This window comes from Symphalangus syndactylus, chromosome 9 (assembly GCF_028878055.3).
Source record: "Symphalangus syndactylus isolate Jambi chromosome 9, NHGRI_mSymSyn1-v2.1_pri, whole genome shotgun sequence".
Taxonomy (NCBI): domain Eukaryota; kingdom Metazoa; phylum Chordata; class Mammalia; order Primates; family Hylobatidae; genus Symphalangus; species Symphalangus syndactylus.
In genome coordinates, this window is record NC_072431.2 from 136,803,059 (window position 1) to 136,816,373 (window position 13,315).

General features: G+C 40.3%; 1 pseudogene; it reads left to right on the forward strand.

The window, feature by feature from the left end:
- The window catches only part of LOC129490787 (histone-arginine methyltransferase CARM1-like), a 139,390-nt pseudogene that overhangs the window by 47,445 nt on the left and 78,630 nt on the right, over positions 1-13,315 (forward strand).

The following is a 13,315-nucleotide window of genomic DNA, read 5'->3' on the forward strand; positions in this document are numbered from 1 at the left end:
AGGACCCAGGCTGATGGAACAGCCTCCATGAAAAGCACTACTAGTTCCTGTTGTAGAGAAAAGGAGGACCTAGCAAATCACACAGCTAGTTCTTAAATCTTCCACCTGAAAGTGGCCAGTGTTACTTATAACTACATTACGTTGGCCAAAGCAAGTCATATGGTCACTCCTAATTTCAACAAAGCAGGGAAATGCAAATCTACATCTGCCCATAAGAAGAAACAGAAATATTTGGTAAATGGCACTGTATATTACCTTTGCAAACTCATTAAGGTAGGGACAGTTTGATAAGGTGATATTTTCAGTACACCAGCTGTGCGTGGGAGGGGGTTAGAAAAAAAGAGGGACTTGATGGATTAATACTTCACTTACAGGATTTCATTGAAATTAACTTCTGCCTGGTGGATTGCCTAGCCACTGGACGCAAAGCATTTTAGAAAGTTCCTAGAGTTGAATTTCCAACACTTTCACTCTTCCTCTAAGACAGTGCCATGAAGGGCCAATTTGGGGCAACTACTGACTTTCTAAAGGCTTGTATAGAAGGCTCTGTATGACACTGTAATATCTAAAATAGATGACTTTGTTTTAATGTCTGCTTGAAGGCTAAGAATGTAAGTAAATAAAGAGGAAGAGATCATTAAAAAGCAGTTCAATGGGATGAAGCAACCAACTAATAAGCTCTTCAAAATATTGTATTTTCATCCCTTGGTATCCATGGGAGTTTTGCTCCAAGACACACACATACCCCCCAAATTAAAATTTGTGGGTGCTCAACTTTCTTGTGTAAAATGGCATGACATTTGCACATAATCTATGCGCATCCTCCTGTGTGCTTTAAATCATCTCTAGATTAATATCTAATACAGTGTAAACGCTACATGAATAATTTTTTACAGTATTTTTATTTGTATTATTTTAATTGTTGTATTGTTATTTTTATGGGGTGTTTTGCTTTTGATATTTTTGATGTATTGGTTGAATCCTTGGATGCAGAACTCACAGATGCTGAGGGCTGCCTGTACTAGACCCTGGTCTTTTTTGGCACTGAACGAGAAAAATTCTGGTGAATTTAGAACTTCTGCCTAAATCCTCTTTTCACTTAATTTCCTGAGTCTGTAGTATTGGCATGTCCACTTTAACTTCAGAGTGGTGGCTTAGCTTTGGAATTCAGAAGTTCCAGAAACCCAGAAAAAGACAAAATCACAGGGAAATGTCAACAAACATGTTGATTTTCCTGTAACTACCACCAATTTCTTAGCCTAGTTTCCCTAAATTGCAGAGCATGGGGCAAAGGCTTCTGGGCTGGCACTTTATCAGGGAGTATTAATCTCAGGAAAACAGGAGTAGGAGAAAGGAGAGTGAAGCAGGGAAGGAGGGAGAGCAAGTAGAAGACAGTACATTACTGAGCAGGCCACAGCTTTATGAAAAACTGATTGCTTGGTGTCACAGGACGTCTTCAAAGGGGTAACATGAAGCTAATTCATCCTCAAATAGTTCTTCCAAGAGGAGAAAGGGAAAATGATTTATTCATTAGCTGCCATCTTCCATTGGTCAAAGTATTCCCTCACTGGGTATTAACTACCTTACACTTCAATGGTACACACGCATGAGCATCAAGTAGGTGCTGCAGTGCTTTCTCTGCCTTGACAGAAACAAGGAAATTCCACTATAGGAAGCACATGGCATAAACGAGCTGTGCACTGTTTTTTGTGCTAATGAATGATATGGGGACCTAGAAAAAACCATTGCAACAAGTTCCTCAGGCAGTAATGAATATAGCAGCAACAGCAGCAGCAGCAGCAGCAGCAGCAGCAGCAGCAATAAAACTCAGCTCCAGGATTCAAAGATCAGTGCAAGCAATTTCTAGGACCCCTCTGCTAAATAGCAAGGCAAGCGTTCTCTTCTGGCATGAGGCAAAACCAAAGGCATTATAACCAGCCACTCATACCAGGAACCTAGGAGTCAATCTATACTTTTAGTCTCCTTTCAAGTCTAAATCCCTTAGATTCAATGGTCTCAGCATTTCTGCAACCTTTTCACTTCTCCTGTCCCACAGCAAGTCCCTAGTTCTTACTCTTATTGTATCTTTCCTGGAGTATTGCAAAAGTTTTGCAACTACTTTTCCTGCTTGTACCAGTTAAGATATCTTTGACTCGAAATAGGAAAAATCCCTACTCAAATTGGCTAAAACAGTCAAAGGTAATGCGACTTTCTGTGTTTTAATCCATGAAGTCGCATTACCTTTGACTGTTTTAGCCAATTACTTTGAGCTTTGAGCATCACATCCAAATTTAACCACATTCGGGAAATAGGAGGCATCTTTTCTGTGTCTCTTTAAAAGGGAGGAAATCTTTCCTAAGTAGTCTTTCTCAGTTACTCATAAAGAAAGTCATATCACATGCCCAAGCCTAAACCCATCATTGGCAAAAGGAATAGAACCACTTATGATTGTCCTAAACCAATCAAGATCCCCTCTCTGGATCTGCAGATGGTTAACCACATACAGGAGGGTAAGTATTCAATAAAACTGAAGTTCTGATTGGAAGGAGGAAGGGAGAGGGGACTGATGCTGGTTAGGAATTACTAGGTTCTGTTACCTTTGATGTTGTGCCCCTCCAATCCATGCCACTAGTATGATGTTGCTGAAATGCAACTATGACATAATCCTATGAAATAATCCTTCTATTTAAAACTTTCTGATGATTCTTCTTTGCTGAAGAATCAAGCCAAGTCTTGCACAAAAGACTATTTATGATCAAGCATCTGCCAGTTTCTCCAGATTTTGCTTTTGCCATGTTCATGTCTTAACCATGCACCACTTCTACCTCTAATACTCACATCATGCTCCTGATGCAATTTACTGCCTTCCTTATGCAACTGGCTGTATCATTCTTAGATACCTTTGTCCATTCTTCCTGGAGCTCCTGCATTTCCCATCATTTAAATGGCACAATATTGACTTGCTTTTCAATCTCCAGTACCCAGGTCACCTCAGTGAAATCTTTCCAGACCCTGCGGTAAAGTAGCCTCTTTGTCCTTCTGCTCACACTGTGCCCTTATATAATTCTATTATTGCCACTGTAGCACATGATTGTACTTCTTTATTAATGCCTGTTCCTCCTCCCAGACAGTCCTGCTCTATTCATCTTTGCATTCTCAGCACCTGGCAGTGCTTGCCACATTGGTGAATGAATGAAAGAGTGTTTAAGGATCTAGAGCTGAGTGATCATGCCCAGGTCTAAAGCAGGGTTAATTGTGAGGAGAGAAGCTAAGCATGATCACATGTTTTGAATATTCCCTAATTAGAGAGGAAAATAGTTATAGAACTGGTAGAAGGGGGTTAAAAAGTTGGTAGTAAGTTTTTCTGTCCTCTGCCAGAAGACCAAGTAGAATGTGCTCATAAGCATTAATTCTGCATTATTTAAACACAGGCAACCCTCTGGGTGCAAGCAAGTTTCACTGCACAGCAGATGTAGAGTTCTGTCTTAGGAGGAGCTATCACTGCAGAATTTTCCTGCCATGATGAAAGTGCTAAGTATCTGAACAAGATTTAAGTCCAAGCCGCAAAGGCCATAAGAGGATGTCTTCTGTAGTCCTTGAGATGCTTTGGACATTTTCTTCTCTGATAAAAGCTGGAGTAGGAGATGCGATGCACTGCAAAAATCTGTGCAGCCTCCTCTTTCTGTTACTGCCCAGAAGTTGCTCATTTAACCTGTCAGTCCACAGTTTGGATATTGGAAGATCTGGATACTGGATGCAGTCTATGGGGGATGGCAACCTGTGGCAGCCAACAGTGATGATGAAGCACATGATACTGTGCCCCAGCTTGAGCCACATGTGGTTTTGGACTGTCTAGTGAGCTGACTAAAGATGGAATAAAATGAGGGCAGGAAGGAGTGATGGCTGTGGAAGTAGGACACAGAACATAGGAATATAAGGCATACAGCAATAACAGGTATTGCAATTCAGAGCAGCCACTGATGTGCTCAAAAAATAAAGAAAATTAGTAAATAATAACTGATATCACTTGAGGAACCAATTGTGGGATAATCAAAACCTTCATATTTGAAGACAATTATAAAAAGCTGGAGTGAAAAATAAGGCTAAATGTGGCCAGTATTACTCTAGTCTGAATAGAACAAATAATTAAGAATTGAAGTTGAGAGAGTGGCTAATAGTATAGGATTCAACTTCGATAATTTTAAGAATCTCATCTCTGATTCTCAGCCTCCTTATCTACAAAATGGAGAAAATAATAATTGTTATCACAAGTTTAAAAGGTAATGCCTACATAGTACTAAACAGGCGTAGCGTATAATAAGTATACAAGAAGTAGTAGATACAATAGGTCCTTCATATTCGTGTGCTCTGTTTCTGTGGGTTCTACGTCATGGATACAACCAACTGTGGAACAAAAATATTTGGAAAAAAGATGGGCGATTGTGTCTGTACTGAACATGGATGGACACTTTTTTCTTGTCATTATTCCCTAAACAATATAGTACAAGAACTATTTACACAGCACTTACATTGTACTAGGTATTATAAGTAATCTAGAGACTCCTTAAGGTATTCAGGAGGATATGCATATGTCATATGCAAATACCACACTATTTTATATAAGGGACTTGAGCATCCAAGGATTTGGGTATCCAAGGGGATTCCTGGAACCAATTCCCCATGTATACCAACAGATGACTGTATTTATTTTTGCTCTTTTATTCAAGGGTAATTTTGTTTCATACTTTCATAAGGATCTATATATTCCTTGTTCATTTTAACCTACTAAATCCAAATGAATAGTTTTGAATCTACTTGGAGCTATGTAAGCCCTGTCCAAGCATTTTGCAGGATTTCTTTGCCCAGGAAGCCACAAGAACATGTAATTAAAATAATCCGGAAAGCAAAATGATAACCCTTTCTTTCTAATATTTTTAAAACTTTTCTTACCAATAAATTCCCAGGACGTTTGGCCACTATTGCATGGACCAGTTGTTGACTTTTCCCAGTTAGTCCTGCCAGGGATTTCATACTATTTTCGGGTGCCACTATGTATAAGCCAAAAAATAGCCATGTCTACAGTCACTGCCTGTGTATCCAACCGGCAGCTGAGGATGAATTCCCTCTCTAGAAGGTAATTGTCCACAAGACCTAACTGGATGGTAATATAGGGAGAATATGACAAGGTCAAAAGAAAGTCATCCTTTGAAAGATTCTTAATTTAACTAGGTTGGAGAGGACTTATGCTGGTATAAGGTGGCTTCTCAGCAAGGTAACAGATATTTACCATATTTTCTGGATCACGAATCTGTCCTCTATTTGTGGTAGTGAGAGACATTTTCATTCCTTCAGTTTGTTCAATAAAAATTTAGTGAGTGTCTCTACTGTGCACCAGATTCTGTACTACATGTCAGATTCAATAGTGAGGAACGGATGGGGTCTCTCCTTTAATGAAGATTACTATCCAGGGGAGAGGGCAGATATTAATCAAATAATCACTCATTACCTGAAAAATTATAATTCTGGTGAATGTTATGAAGAAAGAGTACGAAGAGATGCTGATAAGAAAGTATACTACAGGAGGACCTAGCATGGTAGGAGAGCAAAGACCAGGGGAGGTGTTTGTGACTTAGCCAAGACAACATCTCCCCACCTACTTGCACCTACATGCATGGCCAATGGAATGTAAGAGGAAGTGATGAGTGTCACTTCTGGGCCAAGGTGGTTAATGGTCCAGCATACTTTCCCTACACTGATGATTAAAAGATGGAGGTGTTTGTGACCTTAAGGATGAGTTGGTTTAACAGCCAGGGTCCCTGCAGGAGAGAGACAGCACACATGACAGAGTGTATTAGGGTTCTCTTAGAGGGACAGAGCTAATTGGAGATATATCCATATCTATATCTATATCTATATCTATATCTATATCTATATCTATATCTATATAATCCATCTATGTATCTATGCATCTATCTATCTATGTATCTATCTGTCTATCTATCTATCTATCTATCTATCTATCTATCTATCTATCTGAAAGGGAGTTTATTAAGTATTAACTTACACGATCACAAGGTCCCACAACAGGCTCTTTGCAAGCTGAGGAGCAAGGAGAGCCAGTCTGAGTCCCAAAACTGAAGAACTTGGAGTCCAATGTCCAAGGGCAGGAAGCCTCCAGTACAGGAGAAAGATGTAGGCTGGGGGGCTAGGCTAGTCTCTCCTTTTCAAGTTTTTCTGGCTGCTTTATATTTGCTGGAAGCTGATTAGATTGTGCCCACCAGATTAAGGGTGAATCCACCTTCCCCAGACCACTGACTCAAATGTTAATATCTCTTGGTAACACCCACACAGACACACCCAGGATGAATACTTTGTATTCTTCAATCAAGTTCACACTCAGTATTAACCATCACAGAGGGTGTTTTATGAGAGTTAAAAATAACATGACTATTTACAAAGATGTAGGCAGAGTTAGGAGAACAAAGAAGGGATAGTGAAGCACTCTGTTACCAGTAAGAATGTGGACCTGTTATTCTATCTGGACGTAGAAGTGGTTACTGGAGATGTGACATAATATCCGAGCTGTAAGACCTGGGAGTCCAACAAGAACTGTGACTTCAGTAAAGTCACAATCCACGGAGACAGAAAAAAGGAAGCCAAAAGAATAAATAATCTGACCTCACTGTCCTCACCCCATCTGATCTCCTATTGTCATTTCTGTTGACTTATCCCAACTAGAATCCAGTGGCAAGGAAGCCCATTGTTACAGTCTGTATAGATCAGGCTCCTGCCAAAGACCAGGAAGAGAAGAGTGGAGGATAGATCTGGAGAAGCAAATAGAAAATATCCAGCACAACAGTCACTGAGTAGGTGAAAGAAAATGACTGCAGACTGAAAGCGGATTGTGTGTAATGAAGAGCATAGTAAGCAAACGGAACAGTATATACTAAGGCCTGTGGCAGGAATGAGCATAAAGTCTTCTAAGAAGGCCTGTGTTCGGGCAGAAAGACCTGGCGGAAGGCTACCTCATCTAGTCAGAAGGATGATCGTGTTCCAATCATAGTCAAGGAAGAAGAGTAGAGATCATGGAGATCAAGAGTGAAAAGTGTCAGATGCATGGGGTGACTTGGAGGCCAAGAAATAAGAAAGAGGCCTGAATGCAAAAGACAAGGAAGGTTGAGTGAAACATTACAGGCTATGAATCTTGAATAAGGCAAGGGCATACTGAGCTCATCCTCTTTGGGTGCTGCCTTGTAATGCAAGAGCATTCCCGGAGTCCAAATGTTAGACAAAAGTCATAGGCCTTTTCCAAAGATATTTCAAAGTGATGTTGGAATTAAAAGTCTGCTATCTTGGGCCATCCCATTCAGCCATTTATGCAACAAGTATTTATTAATGGTTTTTATATTTCCTGCTGTGCTCACTGGGTACTGAGAGGTGATGTGATTCCTGTCTTTGGTAAGCTCACAGGCTAAGCAGGAAAGACAACCACATAAAGAACTACTTGTCATATCCTGTGATAAGTGCTGTTAGAGAGTGACATGCAAAGGTGCAGACAGCCCAGGCCACCCCGACTGGGGAATCAGGGAACGCATCCCTGAGATATGAGATGTGAGCTAGGTCTCGAAGGATGTTTCCCAGGTAGAAAAATGAGAGGAGGGAATGTTATCTAAGGGAAACGTATTGATCAGTGGATGCCAACTACTAAAATGATCCCCAAATCTCAGCTGTTTATCATAATAAAATTTATTTCTTGCTTGTGACATGTCCAGTGTGTTCTGACTGGCTCTTCCCAAAGTGGTGATCCAGAGATTCAGGCTGTTTTCATCTTCAGTGCAGGGAAAGTATGCTGGACCTTTAACCACCTTGGCCCAGAAGTGACACTCATCACTTTGCCCCACATTCCACTGGCCATGCATGTAGATGCAAGGGGGTAGAGAGATGTAGTCTTGGGTAGGCAGCTGCTTCCTGGCAGCTGCATTGTGAGAAAGCGTGAACATTTGGTATGGGGTGATGGCTCCCACTGCCACAGAGAATTGCACGTGAGGGAGCACAGAATGAAGTAAAGGGACATGATTCCTAGCCCAGGGTGTGTGTGGAAGAAGGGAGAGAAGTATAAAAGAAGAGGCCAGAAAGGTCAGTCATTACTGGATGGCTCAGGGCTAAGGACAACATACCAGAGAGACCTTCTCCTTCTCCTTCTCCTCCAGATGTGTGGAACTATTAGAAGTGTGATATGGCCAGATATGCATCTCTTCACAGTCCACTCATTTCTTTTTTTTTTCTGCACAAAAAGTGAGAGTGGTGCAAAGAGCTAAACACTGTATTTTCATCCCAACTCTGCCAATGCTAGCTGCTTGGGCTGGCTACTTGGTATCTCTGAGCCTCAGCTTATCAATAAAATGGGCACAAAACTCTATGTACTCTGTATTCCCGAGAGGCATGAGGATCAAATAGATAATGTCAGGCAAACATCCTTTGGAAACCGTAAACTGCTCTACATATACAAGGATATTTAGTTACTTTATTTTGCCTCTGCCTGAGGGGAGATATTTTTTCCCAGAGCATGGAAGTATAACTTAATGTCTGCCAAGTTCCTGAAATATATCCACTTCTGTGATGATCTACCAATGGTAGAATAAGAAATGAGCTCAGTATTATCTCTATAAGAACAAATAAATACAATTAGAGGCAGCTCCAATGCTTCCTAAGGTGCTATGTAAGAAAGCGTAATGGAATTACCCATGTTAATGACTTTTCTTCTTCCACAGTATTGGAAACCACAGGTGGAAAGGGCTGAGGTAGTGTATTTCCATTAGAGCCTAAATATTTGCTTTGACTATTAGTTCTTTTTCCCTACAGAATTTATCCTTGGTCCTCCAAGGCTTTGTTTTCCAAAGTTGCATGGCTTATGTAGAGAAGGGGAAATGTCCCTCTACCTCCTCACTGTCTCTTCCCATTGCATGACTGAAAATTTACTTGTCAAGATTTTTTAATATCCACATAAGTGGGCAGCAGATGGACTTATCTGGACAGTGCTAGCAAAAGATTGGATTCTTTTTCAAGGCCTAACTCTGTTTTGAAATAGCCAAATGATTAAAGTTACTTTGGCTTGCATTTTTAGAAAATTTTCTCAGCTTATAATTTGTCGCTACTTCTCTAGATATGGCCTGGGTCTGTTAAAGTATCTTTTTACCAAATGGACCAATTTTCCAAAAGCCTAACCACATAAGGCTCCCTCTCATCTATGTCTCTTTTTCTTTCTCCCTATTTCCTTTCCCCCATCTCTCTGCTAATCGTAAGATGTTCCTTTAGTTTTGAGTCTGCAGCATCATGAGAACTGGAAAACACTGCCCTAAGATGTGCTTCGTGCCATCTTAATAAACTAGATAAAGAACTTCATTTACACATTTCCAGGGCACCTGTTCCCAGAGCATCCAGGTGCAATTTCCATTGTCTCTTAACTTTGCAGCCATACCTTGGGCTGAACTTGAAATCTGGGGTGTGGTACTCTTAATCAAAGAAAGTTCTAGAAAGTTTCTTCTGAATGTAGTACATTTTTCTTTGGGACCACGGATTGCATTCTCCAACTTAACAGCCTCCATTTCTTAAATGGCAGTTGTGAGTGTTCTTGCAACAGACCATGGCCACATGAAGATGATGTATTTCCTGGGGAGGATGAGGAAAAGAGAATACTAAAATTTCTAAAAGTATAGACAGCCTGATAGCCAATTTTGGAGTCTGGGTGACATTTTAAATTGGTAATGCTCCTAATTACCCAAACCCTGGGAAACCGTATGGAATACAGCCACAGCTCTAGATTAATATAAGTGAGCACTGTGAACCCATTACTAACAGCATGTTCTCTTGGAATAATGGCAAAGTATCTGTGTCATCACAGTGTGATATTGCAGTTAAAATGCACACACACACACACACACACACAGACCCCTTAATATTTCTTGTTTTTTGGCAAATTTTTCCTGCTATAATTTTTTTAACTTTTCTAAATTTTCCAACAAAACATATTACTTTGTTTCCTTGTCAACCGTTGTCTATTGGTATTGCTGTGTTGAAATGTCAGTTTTATAGAAGACAAATGTCAGCAAGCAATGTATGATAATACAAAACATGAGCATGAAGGCAGACATGTTCAGAGTCAACTCTTAGCCTCCCTATTTATTGCCAGCTGAACTTGAGGTGATTGTTCGATGTCTCCAATTTTCAGGGTTTCTTTTTTTTTCCTATTACATGGGCACAGTAATGTTGTCTATTCATGTTGTTATTGTGAGGAGGTAAAGCCAAGGAAAATGTCTTGTTCAAAGCTAGTGCCAAAAGATGCTGAGACTAAAAGGCATCAATGAGACAGAAATACAGTAACTTGAAATTTCAATGATCAGGCTGAGATTCAGGCCTTAGTTCCAGCAGTGCTTGGGGAGGGGGGTTGACCACATACCATCCACCCCTTGCATTCAGGGTTAAGTGCTGGCCTTTTTATGCCAGTAAATGATGGTTTTCTTGATGTAAGATCCAGGTCTGAACACAGAGAGTGGAAGACAAATTTCGTCACTTCACTACCTTCATCTGCTCCTACTCTCCATAGAAACCTTCCCAACTTTATGGAGGGGGCCTGGTATAAAAGCACACCCTTCACTTTTGAATTTTTCAACACTATCTTCAGTGATTTCTAAACCTGGGTATATCATTCCAAAAGTTATTGGCCATGGTTTTCGTTTGTTTATGCTGATAGAATTGGTGGAGCGAGCTCATTTGTGACACCACTTCTCTTGGCCCTAAGCATCCTCAAAGCAATCCATGTTAAAAAGAAACTATAATAATAGCAATAATTTGTGAAACACCAATTATGTGCCAAGTGCTTTGCATACTTTCATATTATTTAATCTCTAGATCCAATTCTAAGAGTGTTTGTTATTAACCCCATTTAACATGTAAGAAAAACAAGTCTCACAAAGATTCATAACCTTGCCAAGGTAAGGCCACTAGAAACATCAAAGCTAGTGTTTTAATAAGTCTGACCTCAACACCCAAAGCCAGCTTTGTGCCAGTAGCCAAGCCCTTGTTTGTGTTTTCACATTTTTTTTTGTTGTCTTCTTTCCTTTCAGGTGGTTCTAGATGTTGGTTGTGGATCAGGAATCCTGTCATTTTTGCTGTACAGGCTGGAGCTAGGAGAGTTTATGCAGTTGAAGCCAGTTCAGAAGCACAGTATGCTGAGGTAGGAGGTTGTATTTTTTTTTTTTTTTGAGGTGGGGTCTGGCTCTGTCGCCCAGGCTGGAGTGCAGTGGGGCAATCTCAGCTCACTGCAAGCTCCGCCTCCCGGGTTCACGCCATTCTCCTGCCTCAGCCTCCCAAGTAGCTGGGACTACAGGCACCTGCCACTACGCCTGGCTAATTTTTTATAGATATATATATTTTTTAGTAGAGACGGGGTTTCACTGTGTTAGCCAGGATGGTCTCGATCTCCTGACCTCGTGATCCGCCCGCCTCGGCCTCCCAGAGTGCTGGGATTACAGGCGTGAGCCACTATGCCCGGGCAGTGGTTGTATTTTTAAGGCAGTTACTAAGCTCATCTTTAGTACTAAGTCACTCAGGGTACCCAGTGATGGAGTCTTCCAGGAAGGTCATTTAGAATAATTTGTTTTTTTTAACCAGTGATATGGTTTGGCTGTGTCTCCACCCCAATCTCATCTTGAATTGTAGTTCCCTTTATTGCCATGTGTTGTAGGAGGGACCTGGTGGGAGATAATTGAATCATGGGAGCAGTTTTCTCCATACTGTTTCATGGTAGTGAATAAGTCTCACAAGAGCTGATGATTTTATAAGGGGAAACCCCTTTTGCTTGGCTCTCATTCTCTCTTGTCTGCCACCATGTAAGACATGCCTTTCGCCTTCCAGCATGACTGTGAGGCCTCCCCAGCTACATGGAACTGTGAGTCCATTAAACCTCTTTTTCTTTATAAATTATGCAGTCTTAGGTATGTCTTTATCAGCAGTGTGAAAATGGACTAATAAAACCAATTTCTAATTTTTGCTGTATTGGAATGTTACTGGAAATCAAGCCTGATTTACCTGTAGTGATTGATATGAAAAAATTAATTTTTTTAATTGTCATGATACTGAAATTGTAGCAAAACCTTCTCCCTTCCCATCCACTGGGTGGCAGATGGTGCTGGGGCAGAGGAAGGGAGACATGAATGTTTTCTTTAATCATCCGGGTGAGGAGTAATGTTTCACTGCAGCTAGATTTATTGTTTTCTTTTTAAGTGCTGTAATGACAATAGCTGCACCATTCACTTTAAATGTTACTTTTGGTTTAAGGGGCGGTTGCTACACGGTTGTAATAAGAGAAAAAGACAGGTGTCTGTGTTTCGAGGAGCTTTTTAAGATTTCAGGTTCTGATTGGAGGAGAGGGAGAAGATTTGTTTTAAATGTAGTGCTCTGTTATCATTATGAAATGTGTACAAATATTATAAAATAAGTCAAAGTCAAGAGTCAGGTAATAATGGCTTTCAGTAATATTTGGATGTAATAATAACCCAATCAAGCTGCAGAAATCTGATATGTGTGCACCCGTGTGAACAGGGTAATGCGCTTGTCATTCGTACCTGGAAGAGGCCTGAATTTTAATGAGGGGTAGGATGACAGATAGAAAAGCTTGGCTGCTGCTTCAGATGAGCATCATGAAACCCTCCTCCAGGCCCAGACAACTGGTACCTCTGAGTGATAGTTGGTTTTGGTGTAAGTGAGCAAAGAGGAACCAAGAGACAAGTAGACAACTCTGACATGTTTGGAGGGAAAGATTGTCAGAGCCTAATGGATGGGTAGGTTGCTGTATTCCTTTTCTGCTTCCAGCAAGTCCTGAAGAAAATATTTTCAGTCATTTGTTTCTTTATCAATTCTTAAATGTCATTTTTATTAAATATTGACTACACTCCAAATAATATTTGTAAATATATATACTGTAAAGAATAACAATACAATGAATGTGTGCCTACTTCTCCTTTTAAGAAATAGACCGTTAGCATTTTCTTTAAAGGCCCATGTACCTTGTCCTGGTCACATTACTTTTTTGCCCTGAACAGAGGTAGTCACTACTGTGAATTTTTGTTTATCGTTATCTTATTCTTTATACTTTTACCACTTATATTTCTATTCCTAAAAACATATCACTTATGAACTTTCCATGAATGGGCTCATAATATATGCATTCTCCTGCAATTTGCGTTTTTTTCACCCAACATCGTGTTCCTGAGGGCCATCTTTGTTGATGCACACAGCTGTTGTTTATACATTTTCA